At 41.9% G+C, this 16402-nt stretch overlaps 1 long non-coding RNA gene across 1 annotated transcript in view; it reads left to right on the forward strand.

The window, feature by feature from the left end:
* Window positions 1-16402, forward strand: part of LOC134732056 (uncharacterized) — a 71956-nt gene that overhangs the window by 30495 nt on the left and 25059 nt on the right. The window contains exon 2 of the long non-coding RNA XR_010114967.1: window positions 14671-14824. This is a non-coding gene — a long non-coding RNA (uncharacterized lncRNA). The remainder of the gene's footprint in view (window positions 1-14670; window positions 14825-16402) is intronic.

A 16402-nucleotide genomic window follows, 5' to 3' on the forward strand; every position in this document is an offset into this window, starting at 1 on the left:
CTTTGTCTTGGGGTCACTTTGAGAAAACATTGTAGATCCAGGGGCTCTGAGCTGAAGAGGAAAAACAATCATAGTGTTCTGTAAGTTACGGATGTTAATCTCCCATTGATTGTTGGCTCCTATGCTGAGGACTGCTGCATCCTCCCGAAGTTTTAAGAGGCCCAAGGGAGCTGGGGAGGAAAGAAGCTTCAACTCGTTAGAAAGTTTAAAAAGATGTATTTTCCCAGGGAGACTTCAGCAGATGGTCTGTGACATTTGTTCATTCATTCAAGAGGCAGTTATTGAAAGCCTAGTCAGGTTCGAGACACTTGGGTGAGTACTGAGCTCAGAGGGATGGGGGTGGCAGGTAGACGGCACATGAACTTATGATGTAGCAGTGAAACAAGTTGAAAGGGTACCAGCTTGGGAATCAGTCTCAACTTGGGTTGAAGGCTAGTTCTGCTACTCTCTAGCTGTGTGACTATGAGTACATGACTTCACCTCTCTGTGCCTGGATTTTTTCACTTGTAAAATGGGGATGATGATAGAAGGCTACTCATGGGCTGGTTGTGTGGCTTACTTCAAATCATGTGTGTAAGACGCTGAGCTTATTGTCTTGCACATAATAAGCACTCCATAAATATAGGCTGAAACCATTTATTTATTCAACAAATTTACTGAGCTCCTACTGCACACCAGACACTGTTCTTAGCACTAGATAATAATAATACTGATATAGCCTGGATGTTTGTCCCCTCCAAATCTCATGTTGAAATAGGAGCCCCAGTGTTGGGGGTAGGGCCTGGTGGGAAGTGTTAGGGTCATGGGGCCAGATCTCCCATGAATGGCTTGGTGATCGCAGTAATGAGTGGGGTCTATCGGTTCATGTGTGAGAGCCATTTGCTTAAGGAGCCTGGCACCTCCTCCTCTGTCTTGCACCCTTCTCTCTCACTCCCTGTCTCACCATGTGACATATCCGCTTCCCGTTTGCCTTCTGCCATGACTAAAAACTTCCTGAGACCTCACTAGATGCTGGTGCCATGCTTGTACAGCCTGCAGATCCATAAGCCAAATAAACCTCTTTTCTTTATAATTACTCAATTTCAGGTGTTCCTTTATAGCAACACAAAGTGGACTAACGCAAACATCAATGATTATTATTGTCTCAGGGCAACCTACAGATCTATAATCTCCTTAGACTTCACTGAGGTATCTTGCAAACTGAGTTGGTTCTCAGTCCAGGAGATGTGTGTGATGGAGTTACCAAGCAGAGGCACCTGAGAATTTTGAATTCCCCAGCTGGAGAAGGCGGCCCCACTGCTGAGTAGAGGAGTGGGTTTGGTGGATTCCTAGAGAGGAAAAAGGGGATGAGGCATATCATACCCTATTTCAAGGGCTGTTCAAATCACTTGTTCCTCTCAGTTTTCAATACTTGGAGTCTTTTTTGATTGAAATACAAAGAAGGGATGGTGGACTGTGTGGGATAAGGCCACAGCCTGGGGCAGGAGGTCCTTCAATCCACCTCTAGCTCTGGTTTTGCATCCTCAGTCTTTCACATCTACATCTGGTCCCATCTTGATGAAGTGTGTTCTTATTTTGAATTTGGACTTGCTCCCTCCTGACCAGTGGTGATGATCATCATATTGATGTTGTTTTAGGTAATGATGAGGACATTGATGTTGTAATAGATGATAAAGATGATGTTGTTACAGATGATGATGATGATGATGATGCTGATGATGATGAAGATGATGCTGATGGTGATCAATTGCCATGGACCAGATGCATATCAATGCAATTTTACATATGTTCTTCCTAACCCTTGTGACAACTCTGCAAATTAGGCCTTACTATTGCATGTGGTAAATCATAAATATGAAGCTAAGAAAGGAGATGTGACTGTCCCAAGGCCACATCACTAGGAATAGACATAGCTACTTGCAAACCTAAGACTCTCACTCCAAACCACTCATTGGACCACTAAAATTCTAATACTGTACAGTGTTTGCTAGACAATCTTTTCAGAGCTTTCCGTGGTTTTATCTCATTTAAACCCTACTAACTCTTTGAGTTAGGTACTGATATCATTTCTATTTCAAAGTTGCAGAAAAAGAGGCAGAAATGCATGTAAATTGGCATGGTGAGATAGCTGGTCAGTGGTGGATCGTAGATGTCTGCCTAAGCAATCTGACTACAGCGTCTGCACTTTTCATATTTTCATTTTAAAATTACTATGTTTTTAAATCATGCGTGGTACTATGTTTTTAAACCATGTGCAGTGGCTTATGACTGTAATCTCAGCACTTTAGGAGGCTGAGGTGAAAGGATCATTTGAGGCCAGGAGTTTGAGACCAGCCTGGGCAACATGGCGAAATCCCATCTCTACCAAATAAATAAATAAATAAATAAATAAAACAATTAGCCTGTAATCCCATCAACTTGGGAGGCTGAAGTGGGAGGATTGCTTGAGCCTGGGAGGTTGAGGCTGCAGTGAGCCCAGTCATACCACTGCGCTCTGGCCTGGGAAACAGAGCAAGACTCTGTCTCAAATAAATAAATAAATATGCAAATGAAATAATTATGTCTTTATTTTTACGGATGTCTAATGTATATACAGCAAAGGGCACACATGTTATGAGTCATGATTAATTTTATGCATGTGTGCATCTCCGCTAAACAAGTCAGCTTTTAACCCACTAAGCCATGCCGACCTAATCCCCAGAGTTCAGTGTTGTCTTGGAATTGTCGGACACAATTTAACACACCCAGATTTATCTTCTACACATATTCGTTATGTTAATATGCAGTCATATGACATTTACTGTGTTTCAGACAATGGTCCAAGCAACTTACATATATGAACTCATGTTAGCGCTGTAAGGTTGGTACTATTCCTATAATCATTCCCATTCTCTAGGTGTGAAAACTGAGCTATGGAAAAGCTAAGTGACTTACCTAAGATTACACAACTGTTGAGTTTAATTCACACAACTGTAAATTAAACCTGGATAGTCTGGCTCAAAGTCCTTCGAATGCTTCCTTAAATACACACATAATTTCTACCAAGAAAGTGCTGTTATCAATCCTACTTTATAGACCCAACAAGGTTAAAATAACTTACACAAATACCTCTGCTAGTAAGTCACAAACCTCTACTGAGATCTTTACTGATTTCCAAGTGTGTGCACTCCACTACCGTGCTGAAAAAAGTCTGAACATCTTTGCTGTGGATGGAAATTATTGATGTACTTGTTTATCCCCTTCTGGGAATCCCAAGTTTATGGAGAGTAGGAGTCCACCTTATTGGGTCTTTGCCATCTGCAGTTACTGGTCCTGCACCACACACTCTAGTGAAGCCTGGGAGAGGAAGGAAGGCTCTAGAAGAAACGTGCCTGCTGTTCAGGGAAGCAGACCGCTGGCACCACTTTGCTGAGGCCATGACCAAATAAATGCTTGTCTGTCTCCCCACCTCACTTCTATACACCCCTCTAAGCGCCTGGGTCTACCTTTTCCTAGCGTTTCCTGGGGGGACTGTAAATCTTGAGTTTCCCATTTTCCTCCATCTTGAAAGGATATGAATTCTGTAAATCTTGGCCTGAGTGACCATCAGGATGCATAAAATATGACAGGAAAGAGGCCAGGGAGGCAGCGTTTGTGTAGAGCACAGCGTCCAGCAGTGGGGATGGGCAGACTGGGGGTCCTTGGGGACCTCTTGGGCTGGAGTTTTGCTGCAGAGAGAAGCCTCAGCAAAGCAACCTCTGTCTGTAATAGATGGTTATGGCCACTTCCATGCCAAGGTCTCAGGGGCATTGCCACAATACAGGACGGAAGTGACAAACTGCAGAAGATCGAAGTGGCCCCTGCCCTGCCCCTCACTCTTGGCCCTTGATTCCCAAGAGTGAAGGGAGGGAAGAGAGACCCATTCATTAAGGCTGACAGGGCAGCAGGAAGGACTTAGCTGTGATGAGAGGAAGAACTTCCTGCAAGGAAAGGTTATTAAGCCCTGGAATGAGTTATTGAGAGAGGTGGTGGAAGTAACTTCCTGATTTTGTGATCAAGATGGATAGTTATTGGTCTGGGGGAATCCAGCTCAGCTTCCCGGCATGGATTCCTGACCCCTTTAGGGAGATCACGCATCAGCAGCATCTGCCTCCAAAGTCATTTGCAAATACTCAGCGATGATAAAACCCCCCTTTGACAACACGCTTCATGCTTTTACTTCTTTATTTTTTTGTATAAAATTATTACACGTTCACTGAAAATAAAGAAATCCAAATGCTCTAGGCAAGAAAAAAAAGTGAAAAAGAAAATTTCTCTTTTGCTTCTCTCAGCAAATCCCACGGTGCTTTCTATAGACAACTACTGTTAAGATTTTGGGGTCAATCTTAATAGACTTTTTTTCTGAATGCATATTCACACAAACACGTGTACACAGTGATCCTCATACAATTTTTATGTTTAAGCATAGATGGTTACATACTACATGCATTGTTCTGATATTTCCATTTTCTTCCGTTAATATCATGGGCATCTTTCCATGTCAGTACATATATTTCATTTTCATTTTTTAGACAGTTACTTCATATTTCATAATATGGATATGCCATAATTCATTTAAGCATTTCTCCATCGATTTACTTACAGATTGCTTTCCAAATTTTGCGAATGCAAAAATGCTGCAATACACTGCTAGTACTTAGGTCGCTGTACATATAATGACATTTCTTTAGAAGAGAGTTCTAGAAATGAAACTGCCAGAGCAGAAAGGATTTTCAATGCTGTCAGATGAATGTAACTGCTCTTCTTTAGAATGAAGTAAAGAGCTTATTCCTATTGTTAGTGAGGGTATAGGGAAAATGATTCAACCTTCACCAACAATGGTTATAGCACCTTAAAATGTCTGCCTATGGCTTATCCCATGTGTATGCATCTCTTGTTTCTCATGTGGTTGACCATCACTGTATATCTTTACTCACTACTCATACCTTTTACCCAGTTATTTCTACCAGCTTTTTGTCTTTTTTTTTTTTTGAGACGCAGTCTCGCTCTGTTGCCCAGACTGGAGTGCAGTGGCGCGATCTCAGCTCATTGCAACCTCCGCCTCCCGGGTTCACACTATTCTCCTGCCTCAGCCTCCCGAGTAGCTGGGACTACAGGCGTGTGCCACCATGCCCGGCTAATTTTTGATATTTTAGTAGAGTCGTGGTTTCACCACGTTGCCCAGGCTGGTGGCAAACTCCTGAGCTCAGTCAATCCATCTGCTTTGGCCTCCCAGAGTGTTGGGATTACAGGCGTGAGCCACATCGCCCTGCCTTAGCTCCCACTTCTAAGTGAGAACATGTGGTATTTGGCTTTCTGTTCCCGCATTAGTTTGCTAAGGAGAATGGCCTCCAGCTCTACCCAGGCCCCTGCAAAGGACATGACCTTGTTCTTAGCTGTGGCTGTGTAATATTCCATGGTACGTCCTTCAGACTGTTTTACATGTTGGAAAGATTTTCTTCCACCCTATGCTCTCTTTTATTTTCTGTCTTTTCTTTTCTCTTTTATTCCTTTTTGAGACAGGGTCTCACTCTGTCACCCAGGCTGAAGTACAGTGGCACTATCATAACTCACTGTAACCTCGACCTCCTGGGCTCAAGAGATCCTCCCACCTCAGCCCCTTAAGTAGCTGGGACTACAGGTGTGCACCACCATGTCTGGTTAATTAAAAAAAAAATTTGTAGAGACGGAGTCTCAGTATGTTGCCCAGGCTGGTCTTAAACTCTTGGGCTCAAATGATCGTTCCACCTCAGCCTCCCAAAGTTTGGGATTATAGGTATAGGCATGAGCCTCCATGCACTGCCCTAAGCTTTATTTTCTTTGTGTTCCTTTTATTAGTTAATTCTTCTGCATAAAAACTGTATTAAAATATGTTTTGTTATAACTTGTTAACTAAAACAATTTGTTTATTGTAGAAAATGTAAAAAATAAATAAAATGGATAAATGACACAATATAAATATACTTAACACTATTGAACTGTATGCTTAAAATAGTTAAGATAGTCAATTTAACGTAATGTGTATATTATCACAATTTGAAAAATAGGACAAAAGAAAAAAATCATAATTTTACTTCCCAGGAAAAACAGTTCTTTCTCCGCATTGATATGATGAATTGACTAGTTTCTAACCTTTTAACCTTTCACTACTTGCTGTGCCATGCCTATGTTTTAACATAAAAAAGCCAACATGATTGTTGATGGCTATGTGGTATTATGTGGTACTAATAAAACTAATATGATAGCTTTTTATTGAGTGGGTACTGTCAGACACTGAGCTAGACCCTTTTCATGTATGCTCTCATTTAATCCTAACAATACAAAATACAAGATGGTTGCTATTATTACAGCACTTTCTCAGATGAGAAAACTGGTGCTCACAGAGGTCAAGTCATTCACAGCTGGCAGACAAGAGGTGAACTTGAATGCAGCCCCCAAATGCTCATGATATTGTTGCTAGTGTCAGGGGCTATGTGGTGCCTAACCCATCCTCAATTCTTGAATATTTAGGCTGCTCCCAGTGCCCCGTTCATCCTACCAATTGTAAATAATCCCGTAATTCATTCCTTCATTCCTTTTTTTTTTTCTCAGATGCAGGGTCTCACGCTGTTGTCCAGGCTGGAATGCCTGGACTCAAGCAATCCTCCAGCCTCAACCTCTGAGTAGCTGAGACTATAGGCATGCACCACCACACCTGGATAATTTTTGAATTTTTTTGTGTGTGGATACAGGATCTAGCTATGCTGCCCAGCCTGGTCTCAAACTTCTGGCCTCAAGTGATCCTCCCACCTTGGCTTACCAAAGTGGTGAGCTTACAGCCATGAGCCACTCTATGCCCGGACCCCATTCCTTCTTATTACCATCTTATCCATTTTATGTTCTTGACTGTCCCTCCTTTACCTGCCTTCTCAACACTCATAACCCCATGTGGGGAAGCATAGTACAGTTAAGAGCATAGAATCCTCACATCTGAGGCCTTGCTCCACGCTTTTCTACCTGTGCAGCCTAAAGCTAGATATCTAAAATCTCTTCATCTTAATATCCCCACCTGCAAAATGAAGGTGATACTAACAGTCTCTATTATAAGGTGGTTGTGGGAGCCAGATGTGGTGGCTCACGCCTGTAATCTTAGCACTTTGTGAGGTAGAGGCAGGCAGATCCCTTGAGGCCAGGAGTTCGAGACCAGCCTGGCCAACATGGCAAAACCCCATCTCTACTAAAATTACAAAAATTCGCCAGGTGTGGTGGCACATGCCTGTAATCCCAGCTACTTGGGAGGCTAAGGCAGGAGAATCGCTTGAACCCAGGAAGCAGAGGTTGCAGTGAGCTGAGATTGCACCACTGCACTCCAGCCTGAGTGACAGCAAGACTCAATAATAATAATAATTATTATTATTATTATTATGTGGTGTGGAAAATACACACACATGCTCTCTCTCCCTTTCTCTCTCTCCCCCCCACCCACACACACACTCATACACACACACACTCATACATACACACACATCCATACATATATACATACCTATTGTATTAGTTTCCTTTTGCTGCTGTAACAAATTGCTACATACTTAGTGACTTAAAACAATAAAAATTTATTTTCCAAGGTTTGGAGGCCAGATGTCCAAAATGAATCATATGGGACTAAAATCAAGGTGTTGGTAGGGCTGGTTCCTGATTCAGCAAAAAATCAGCCCTTTGCCTCTTCTAGTTTCCAATGGCTGCGGCATCCCTGACGCGGGACTGTGTCACTACAGTCTCTGTTTCTGCATCATATCACCTTCTCCTCTCCTATAGTCACATTTCTTTCCTGCTTCTCTCTTTAAGGACACTCTTGATTGCATTTAGGGCTCACCAAACTAATCTAGGATAATCCCCCCACCTCGAGCTCCTTAATTTAATCATGTCTGCAAAGACCCTTTTGGCACATAAAGTCGCATATTCACTGGCTCCAGGGATTAGGATCTGTTTATTTCTGGGGTCTTTATTCAGCCTAGTATATACATATCTTTTTAAAGTAACTCCTGTTATTGGGGGGCAGATATTCCTGATTCTTCCAACTGACCTTGGTATCTGTGATAGGAAAGGCAATGCACTTCTCTTTATACATTTTGACCAAAAAAGTAATTGTTTTGGAAAATATGGGTTCCTTAATTCTGTAAAATTCTTTCAAAATAACTTTTTTTTTTTTTTTTTTTTGAGACGGAGTCTTGCTCTGTCGCCCAGGCTGGAGTGCAATGGCACAACTTTGGCTCACTGCAACCTCTGCCTCCCAGGTTCAAGCAATTCTCCTGTCTCAGCATCCCAAGTAGCTAGGATTACAGGCATGCACCACCATGCTGGGCTAATTTTGTATTTTTAGGAGAGATGGGGTTTCACCATGCTGGTCAGGCTGGTGTCAAACTCCCGACCTCAGGTGATCCGCCCACCTCTGCTTCCCAAAGTGATGGGCTTACAGACATGAGCCACCATGCCCAGCCTCAAAATAACCTTTTAGAGCACTAAAACATAAGGTTACCCATTGGTAAAAATTGATGATGATTTCCTTTATATACTCAAAAGATTGCCCCTTGTGGTCACCTCCCACCCCTGCTCTACTGAGCCTTAATCCCCCATCACCTCCTTCTGCTCCAAGATCCTTCTTATCTTTGGTTTGCTCTCAGAGGTCATCTTGCGGCCTGCTTCAGGGAGAACGTGGAAACCACGACTTCTTGGCTCAACTTCCTCCTTTTCTACTCCAATCCTACTGTGAACCATAACTAAAATTTCAAAATTTCGCCTCTTGTTTCTCCCAAAACAAAAGGGAGGTCCCTCTCCAGTCCAAGATGACTCCCTTTACTTGAATATCAACCCAACTCACCACTTTTAGGGACCTCTCAACAACTTCTACATGACTTTTTAAAAATTGTGTTCTATAAAATACAAGGACCCTGTAATATGTCAACGGACACTCGGACGAGGAAACATGTCTATGTATGTATGTGTGTTTGTATGTATGTATGTATCTATCCATCTATGTGTCTATCATCTATCTGCCTGTTCATTCACCCGTCCATTCATCCGTTCATCCACCCACCCATCCCATTATCTATCTGCCTACCTACCTACCTATCATCTATCTTTCTATTATCTTCTGTGATCAAACATGTTGGAAGCTCACCTCTTCCCCATTCTACACACACACCCTTATGTATCCTTCAGCCTGACCACCTGGAAAATCCACAGGATATATTAGAATGATACAGGCCTCAAGAAGAACTGTAGCACAAACAAAACTAACAAGAGCCTGTTTATTTTTGTCTCTTTCAAAATTTCCCAAACTGAATTGAAGAAAGACCCTCTTTTGTGTGTGTTTTCCTGAGTGTGTGTTTTCTGAGTCCAGTGTCCCTTGGATCACCTTTTGGGAAGCACTCAGTTGTGTACTTCTTGGATGGAATTCCTCATAAGGCCAGTACTTTTTCCTGTATTGCCTTGCCGAGCTCTTAGATCTTTAATTGCTACCACAAACTGAGCACATACATTGTGCACCAGTTATGTGGTGCACACGATTAGTCTACATCTAACAACTTTATGCAATAATGTATCATTATACTCATCTTACAGATGAATAAAGAGAGGCTGAGAGTATCAGGAGTTTGCTCCAAATCAACTGTGAGTAGCAGAGTCGGAGTTTGGACCCATCAGGGTGCAAAGTTTTCATGCACCCAGAATCTGTGGTCTAACTGCTCCTTTCCACTCCTAGAAGCTGAAAAGCCAAAAGCTACACTTTTATCTTTTACAACACAAAGCCTGTCACTAAAGAAATCTCATCTCTCAGTTAATTTCTTCAGAGGATGCCAGTTTCCTAAAATCCTACCTGTCTCAGTTCATGAGGAGCTGAAAGTGTGTTTTAAATCCAGAGGGAACGGCCAACAGCCCCTCTTCTTTGGTGGCGCATTTATAAACAGATGCAAGACAGGAAATAGGTATCCCACACCCCTGCCCCAGGGTGTCTGTGGACAGAACAAAGAGCAGGGTTCTGTGCCTAGCCAGCGTGCAGAGCCTATAACGTGATTGCTGCCTGATGGTGCGAAATGGATTCAAGGCTCGGGTCCATCTGGTTTGTGTATCATGAACGAGCTGTTAAAGTGTCAGGACTTAACTTCTCTGGATTCAAGGAAGTCTCATGAGGTTTTATGGAGCAGTTAAGATGGGTGTAAACCTCACTAGCGGGACCAGCTTCTCCTATATGATCTGAGACGTGCATAATTCATAGGATCAAAACGCACGAGTTAGAAATAAGAGGATGGACCCCGAGAAAATTAGGGAGCTGAGATGTAGAATCCAGACTACATCAAGTATCTGCCAATCACAAGCAATTCCCTTCTCTGTTTCTGAGCCTCAGTATCTTCTCTGTGACATGTGGACAATATTACCTTGTCCAATCCACAAGGCTGTTTGGGTATGAAAGATAATGAGAGTTGTAAAGTTTCTTACTAATGGGAAGCCTGGTTACTAGCTTCTTTTCATTTCCTCCCTTGGAAATAGCTAGAAAAGGTTATAGGGACCTTGTCTCCTGTTCCTGTTCTCCCTCTCTCCTCTTCAGAATTAGGCAGTATCATCTTACTAAAAGATATTCAAGAATAACTTGCAGTTGCTGTGGCTTCTAGCCTTGGAAAGAATATAAGAACATGGCCCCAGGCTGAGTAAGGGGAAACAGGAGATGGAGTGGTTATAAAACATGTCTGCAAATCCCTCGATACACTTCTCATAAAAAATGGCACTGAAATCTTCTCTCCTTGACTATGTACTCAGCTAACAAATAGAATATGGTAGAAGTTATGGTCTATGACTTTTGAGGCTAAGTTGATGATAGTTGCTGTAGCCCCGCTCTGGTTCTCCTGCTTGGGACACTCACGCTTGGATTTCCAGGAGTTGATACATCTCTTTTTCTCTCCCTTTCATCCACATCTTGGCTTTTTTTCTTGCTCTCTTGTATAAGACCTCATTTTCTTCTTCTGAAAATGGGTCTTCTGTGTGTGGCTGGGGTTGGAGATGTGTCTACAGATAGTCCTATAGCTGCATTCTTACCATTTCTCCTCTCCCAGTTTCTTGATGTAAATTTCAAGGAAAGAACTCCAACTGGCTCTGTCTGGATCATGTGCCCATTCATGACCCAATCAATCACTGCATGCCAAAGGGATGAAACACTATTATTGGCCAATATAGGTCACATGTCTAGCCCTTGGGCTTTAGTGGGGTAGGGGTGTCAGGAACCAGATGTAATGAGTAGAATTACTCATGGAGTAAGGGACATGGAGAAGAGACAGTTCCCCCCAAAAGTGGGTGATTTGTGCTCAAAAAGTGGGGAGAGATGTGCAGCAATGACAAAGATAAAACATTCATGTCAACAGATATCACATATATAATTTTCTAGCTGTCTTTCCCACTCAACTGTAAGCTCCATGGGTCACAGGGTTGTATCCTCAGGGCCTAGCATAGTGGCTGGTACATAGTAGGCCCTCAGGATGACCCTCAATGCTTTTTCTACCATGTTAAGCTAGGATTGGCATGAGCCCTACACAAACAGGTGAGGATTTTCTTGGTGGAATTAGCAACGGTATTGCACCTATAGGATTAGAAACCACTCACTGGGTGCAAGACCTTAGCTTGTTACTTATTTTCTCTGAGCTTCAGTTTTTTTATCTGTAAAATGGGCTCAACAATAAAACTTACCTCAAAGGTATATAATGGACTTGGGGGAAAGTATATGAATGAGCTAGAATGCTAATATCAAATATTGTATTACTTTCTCCAAGAGGTTTCTGGGTGAATTTTTCACCCTTTCCCTGGAGCCCAGCTAAAGGACCAGACCTTGATGATTCAAAGCCACCCAGTTACACTTGCTGAAACTCACTCTGTTTTTCTGAATGTTCACATCTGTCAAATGGGAATGCTGATTCCTTCCCCTTCTTACACCAGGCCATAATTCAAGGCGGAATGCCTTCCGGATGGAGAGTGCTGATTGGAGTCACTTCCTCCTCTCTCTGCTGTTACGATTCATTATCTTGCAGTGTGGCTCTTCGGTTCAGCATCAGCAGGCCCACTGGGAAATAGGTTTGGAGGGGGAAGAACATGGGAGAATAATGTGCTTTTTATTTCTAATGGCATTTCCCCAATCACTGCTTCCTCCTGCACTCCGAAGCACTAGGGAATCCAACTTATATGGTGAAGCTAGCAGTTTGCTCAGTGAGAGAGGAACTGGCAGGGGTGGGAAGGCAAGGTTCAGGCGTCTACATGGCAGCTGTGGGAGGCAGGGAGCTCTAACTCTGTTCTAGGAGGTTCATAATTTGCTTTAATTTTTTGGAGTAAAATCTAGGCTTCAATGATGACTCTTCCACTTACCAGCTGAGGGGCTTCTCTGAGCCCGTTTCCTTACCTGTAAAATGGGACTAATAGTCCCTGCTCCATCTTTATCAATGAGACCATGAGAAGGAGAGCGTCAGGAAGCAACTCCCTCCTCTCTCTCCCGCAAATGTCTCAAGACAGGATGCTCCTAATTTCTCCAGCTCTTTTCCTTCACATTCCTTTTGTTAAAGTCTCAAACTTTTATAAGACACATGGCGAAATACTCCAGAACCTATTTCAATATCTGAGGGTTTTATTGAGCACCTACTGGTGCCAGGCACTGAGTTAAGCATTAGGGGTACAGCACTATGGTCCACAATAATAGTCCCTTTCCCCACGGGATCTTAAGTTGGAGAGACAAAGGTTAAATAAATAAATTATCACTCAAACAGATACGTGATAGCTGCTGACATGGATGTGCATTCTTTTTTGTTGTTCAACATCCTCCCCCCACTTTTGAGCCTAGATATTCCACTTTCTTTGAGGAAATTTCTCCTTCTCCATACCATGTGGTTAACTGGGCCTGTTGATAATACCTAGCAGCATCCATGTTCTCAATGGTTGACATGTGACCCATGCTGGCCAATCACAGTCCCTTATTCTGGCTGCTGTGACTGGTTCAAAGGTGAACACATGACCCAGACAGAGCCAATTGGAGACCCTTCCTGTACGTGTGTATGGGAGGAAGGAAATGGAAAGGATGTTAGTATGGAGCTATCTGTTTGCAGACATTCCTTATTTACCTCCAGCCACATGGAGAAGAACCGTTTTGCAGGAGAAAAAAAATAATGAGTCAACATACAAGATGGCAGCAGAACCAAGATTTGAGCAGGGAAGGAGAGCTGTACTTTAAATCTCCAAAGTCTGTGGGTAGCACCATCCCTACATTTAGCTGTCACATGCAACAATAAAGCATCTTTTAAAATTAGTCTAGTTTGATTTGGGTGCCTGTGACTTACAATATAAAAGGGTTTGGATCTAAGCAGGTGCTTTGCAGGAAGCACATAGAACTATACAAGGGTATAATAGGAAGAATGTGTGTGTGTGTGTGTGTGTACATATACGTGTGTGTATATATATATATTATATATATATATTATATATATTATATTATTATATATATAATATATATATTATATATATTATATATAATATATATTATATATATATATTATATATATTATTATATATAATAATATAATATATATAATAATATATATAATATATATAATATATATAATATATATATTATATATATAATATATATAATATATATATTATATATATAATATATATATGTAAATACTATACTTATAGGATTTTACTGTTACAGGCTCATTGTAGCCTGAAACAAGAGACAACTTCAAGTTCAATATTCAGCATGCTTGTTTCTGGACATTTATCAATCACATGTCACCCCAGGAAATTTCTCACTAACTCTGTCTTTCTATTTTCTCTTGCCTCCACTTATATACTCAAATCTCCTTCTTTCCAGACCCTTCTCTCTTCTTACCACTTCAATCTGTCCTTGAGATCTTACCTCCCATCTCCGATCTGCCTGCAGAAGCTAAAAGCCCATTCATGTATCATACAGAGCAGGGGTTTTCAAACTTGAACATGCATCAGAATCAGAATCACTTGGAGGGCTTATGAAAACACAGAGTACCTGTCCCAACCCTGGAGTTCTTGACTCAGCAGGTCTGGGGTTGGACCTGAGAATCTGCATTTCTAACAATTTCCCAGGCGATGCTGATGGTGCCAGTCTGGGGGCCACACTTTGGGAAAAATTGCTGTAGAACAATTTGTTTCTGTCAGCCCCATTTCCACCATCCAGCCCCCACAGGATAACCTCTTCTTTCTCCACTAAAGGACTATTCCACATTGCACTCCATCCCAAACAAAAGAACCATCTCTTTGCCTCGGTTTACTGATCTGCAAAGTGCAGATAATAATGGTACCCACCTGATAGGATAGTTTCACATAATGTGGTTAGAAGAGTTATTGGTGCATAGAACGCAATACTTCAGTGTTAGCTATGATTTTTAGGCACTTTGCATTTCCCAAAGATGGTCAACATCTCCCAACCTGTATGTTTGTCTCATAGTGTAACCTTGATGCTCCTCCCATTGATTGTGAGAACTATGTCTCCTTGAACCTGGGGGGACCTTTGTGATTGCCTTGACTAATATACTAGAAGAAGTGATGCTATGTGACTGCTGAGGCTAGTTCATAAAAATGCCATGCACTCCCTCCTTGTTCTCTTAGATGACTCATTCTTGGAGCCCAGTTGCCATACTGTGAGGAAGCCCAACAGGCACAAACTAACAGAACACGTGAAAAAGCTTCAGCCTCATGTAGATGTTCTGGCCAACATCCCAGTTGATGTCACAGCCAACAGCCTGCATCAAGTGCCTGACATGTGAGTGACGACACCTCCAGATGATTCCAGCCCCTAGCCATTGGATCACCCCCAGCTGTAAAATCTTCCAGCTGAGGCCCCAGACATTGTGGGGCAGAGACAAGCTGTTCCCATTGTGCCCCATCCAAATTCCTGACCCACAGAATGAGTGAGCATAAACAAAATGGTTGTCTTATGCCATTAAGTCTTTTTTTTTTTTTTTATGCTTTAGGTTTTAGGGTACATGTGCACAATGTGCAGGTTTGTTACATATGTATCCATGTGCCATGTTGTTTTGCTGCACCCATTAACTCATCATTTAGCATTAGGTATATCTCCTAATGCTGTCCTTCCCCCCTGACCACCCTGCAACAGTCCCCAGAGTGTGATGTTCCCCTTCCTGTGTCCGTGAGTTCTCATTGTTCAGTTCCCACCTATGAGTGAGAACATGCGGTGTTTGGTTTTTTGTCCTTGCGATAGTTTACTGAGAATGATGGTTTCCAGCTTCATCCATGTCCCTACAAAGGACGTGAACTCATCATTTTTTATTGCTGCATAGTATTCCATGGTGTATATGTGCCACATTTTCTTAATCCAGTCTATTGTTGTTGGACATTTGGGTTGGTTCCAACTCTTTGCTATTGTGAATAGTGCTGCAATAAACATACGTGTGCATGTGTCTTTATAGCAGCATGATTTATAGTCCTTTGGGGATATACCCAGTAATGGGATGGCTGGGTCAAATGGTATTTCTAGTTCTAGATCCCTGAGGAATCGCCACACTGACTTCCACAATGGTTGAACTAGTTTACAGTCCCACCAACAGTGTAAAAGTGTTCCTATTTCTCCACATCCTCTCCAGCACCTGTTGTTTCCTGACTTTTTAATGATGGCCATTCTAACTGGTGTGAGATGGTATCTCACTGTAGTTTTGATTTGCATTTCTCTGATGGCCAGTGATGATGAGCATTTTTTTATATTTTTTTGGCTGCATAAATGTCTTCTTTTGAGAAGTGTCTGTTCATGTCCTTAGCCCACTTTTTGATGGGGTTGTTTTTTTCTTGTAAATTTGTTTGAGTTCATTGTAGATTCTGGATATTAGCCCTTTGTCAGATGAGTAAGTTGCAAAATTTTTCTCCCATTCTGTAGGTTGTCTGTTCACTCTGATGGTAGTTTCTTTTGCTGTGCAGAAGCTCTTTAGTTTAATTAGATCCCATTTGTCAATTTTGGCTTTTGTTGCCATTGCTTTTGGTGTTTTAGACATGAAGTCCTTGCCCACGCCTATGTTCTGAATGGTATTGCCTAGGTTTTCTTGTAGGATTTTAATAGTTTTAGGTCTAACATTAAAGTCTTTAATCCATCTTGAATTAATTTTTGTATACGGTGTAAGGAAGGGATCCAGTTGCAGCTTTCTACATATGGCTAGCCAGTTTTCCCAGCACCATTTATTAAATAGGGAATCCTTTCCCCATTTCTTGTTTTTGTCAGGTTTGTCAAAGATCAGATAGTTGTAGATATGTGGCATCATTTCTGAGGGCTCTGTTCTGTTCCATTGATCTATGTCTCTGTTGTGGTACCAGTACCATGCTGTTTTGGTTA

This window comes from Symphalangus syndactylus, chromosome 13, assembly GCF_028878055.3.
Source record: "Symphalangus syndactylus isolate Jambi chromosome 13, NHGRI_mSymSyn1-v2.1_pri, whole genome shotgun sequence".
Classification (NCBI taxonomy): domain Eukaryota; kingdom Metazoa; phylum Chordata; class Mammalia; order Primates; family Hylobatidae; genus Symphalangus; species Symphalangus syndactylus.